The following is a 2,767-nucleotide window of genomic DNA, read 5'->3' on the forward strand; positions in this document are numbered from 1 at the left end:
GTACAAATATGGTCATAACTCGTGGTCGTTGGTCGTAACTGGTCATAACCGGGTCATAACTGGTCATAACTCGTGGTCGTTGGTCATAACTGGTCATAACTGGTCATAACTGGTCATAACTGGTCATAACTCGTGGTCGTTGGTCATAACTGGTCATAACCGGGTCATAACTCGTGGTCGTTGATCATAACTGGTCATAACCGGGTCATAACTGGTCATAACTCGTGGTCGTTAGTCATAACTGGTCATAACCGGGTCATAACTGGTCATAACTCGTGGTCGTTGGTCATAACTGGTCATAACTGGTCATAACTGGTCATAACTGGTCATAACTCGTGGTCGTTGGTCATAACTGGTCATAACTGGTCATAACTCGTGGTCGTTGGTCATAACTGGTCATAACTGGTCATAACTGGTCATAACTGGTCATAACTCGTGGTCGTTAGTCATAACTGGTCATAACCGGGTCATAACTGGTCATAACTGGTCATAACTGGTCATAACTGGTCATAACTGGTCATAACTGGTCATAACTCGTGGTCGTTGGTCATAACTGGTCATAACCGGGTCATAACTGGTCATAACTCGTGGTCGTTAGTCATAACTGGTCATAACCGGGTCATAACTGGTCATAACTCGTGGTCGTTGGTCATAACTGGTCATAACTGGTCATAACTGGTCATAACTCGTGGTCGTTGGTCATAACTGGTCATAACCGGGTCATAACTGGTCATAACTGGTCATAACTGGTCATAACTCGTGGTCGTTGGTCATAACTGGTCATAACTGGTCATAACTGGTCATAACTCGTGGTCGTTGGTCATAACTGGTCATAACTGGTCATAACTCGTGGTCGTTGGTCATAACTGGTCATAACTGGTCATAACTGGTCATAACTCGTGGTCGTTGGTCATAACTGGTCATAACTCGTGGTCGTTGGTCATAACTGGTCATAACTGGTCATAACTCGTGGTCGTTGGTCATAACTGGTCATAACTGGTCATAACTCGTGGTCGTTGGTCATAACTGGTCATAACTGGTCATAACTCGTGGTCGTTGGTCATAACTGGTCATAACTGACATTCACAACAAACAACATATCATAACCTTAGCTCAAAAAAAAAAAAATCATGAACATCAGCCATTCAAATACACAATCAAACATACATTTTAACCTGGGCTATTTACCACTCTTCAGCCAATTAACACAGGTAACAAGGCCTGCCCTTCCTCCCTACAACATGGGGGACCAAAAAAAAAATTGGCATAAATGAGGGGAAAAACAATTACACAAATTATTAAATAATTAATAGTAATAACAGATAATTACAGTTTAATAACTATTTCATTATTATCTCCGCTATTAAGACCTTTATCAGGTGGGATAGCACTGTGTTCCCGGAGAGGGAATTGGATATCACCAAGGTTTATAACCCATTTGTCAGGTGATAGGAAATTGACACTTGTTGCTTTGGGACAATTTTCAGCTGTTTAGGCTTACTGTTGTGTGTGTGTGTTTCTTTTTTTGGGGGGAGGGGGTGGGAGGGGGAGGAGGGGGGGGTGTGGGGTTGTGTAATGTTGGTTAACTGCTGTTTTTGGTTGCTGCTGTAGTTGAGTCATCTATTCTCACAACCCCGCTCTCGCACAAGATAGTACATATATGACTTATTGCTTATAGTCAGTATTTGGTATGTTGATAAGTACATATGTGGTAAATTCATTCTCAAGAGGTTGAGACGCCTTAATAACCCTCCCAGGGGGTTGATAGGTGTAAATAATCCCCCCTAGAGGTTGATAGGCCTAAGGCATAATATAAAAGCACTTTTAAGTTGTCATTGTTTCTAGATTTTGCGATAGATAGTTACTATGACTCCCTGATAGACAGTCTCTCTCTCTCTCTCTCTCTCTCTCTCTCTCTCTCTCTCTCTCTCTCTCTCTCTCTCTCTCTCTCTCTCTGTAACGAACCTGTGTGGTGGTGGTTGTGGTTGAGGGCGAGGCGGAGCACAGTGGTGGCCACGGGGGCGTCCTCCCCCACCACCACACAGTACTGTGGCTGGGAGAACTCCACACTCCTGGCGCCTGCCCCTGAGAGCAGCCGTGTGGCTGTAAGGGAACATTGTTAGTGGTGGTGGTGGTGGTGGTGGTGGGGGGGGAGGTGGTAGTGGTGGTGATGGTGATGGTGGTGGTGGTGTGGTTGGTGGTGGTGGTAGTGGTGGTGATGGTGGTGGTGGTGTGGTTGGTGATGGTGGTAGTGGTGGTGATGGTGGTGGTGGTGGTGGTGTGGGGGGGGGGGGAGGTGGTAGTGGTGGTGATGGTGATGGTGGTGGTGGTGTGGTTGGTGGTGGTGGTAGTGGTGGTGATGGTGTTACAAGCAATACTGGTATTAGTCCTTAATAGTACTGTCTTAGACAAATGTAGTGATGAAACACAAGAAGGTCCTCCTCCCCCCCCACTCTCTCTCTCTCCGGCTTGCTGCCGGCTCTTACCCCAACATTAAATCAACGACATCAATCGTTAATTAACTACATCAATTGCAGCCCTTGACACAGGGCCAACACGAGAACACACTAACCAGCCAAGATAACCCGTTCGACTCCCATAATGTCTAGAGCAGCAACAAGCCAGGCCTACCGTAGGCCTACAGTAGGCCTACGGAAGACCTACGGTAGACCTACAGTAGGCCTACGGAAGACCTACAGTAGGCTTGGCTTGCATATATACCGAGAAAAATGCGCCAATCATTAACTACTCGTCCCCTGTAAACCAT

General features: G+C 46.0%; 1 protein-coding gene across 1 annotated transcript in view; it reads right to left on the reverse strand.

Annotated features, from left to right (window-relative positions):
• Positions 1-2,125, reverse strand: part of LOC123755820 (uncharacterized) — an 82,589-nt gene extending 80,464 nt beyond the window's left edge. Inside the window, exon 1 of the mRNA XM_069299883.1 lies at positions 1,966-2,125. The gene's annotated coding sequence lies outside the window, so the exon portion shown is untranslated. The remainder of the gene's footprint in view (positions 1-1,965) is intronic.
• Positions 2,126-2,767: the final 642 nt, after the last annotated feature.

This window comes from Procambarus clarkii, chromosome 43, assembly GCF_040958095.1.
Source record: "Procambarus clarkii isolate CNS0578487 chromosome 43, FALCON_Pclarkii_2.0, whole genome shotgun sequence".
Lineage (NCBI taxonomy): Eukaryota > Metazoa > Arthropoda > Malacostraca > Decapoda > Cambaridae > Procambarus > Procambarus clarkii.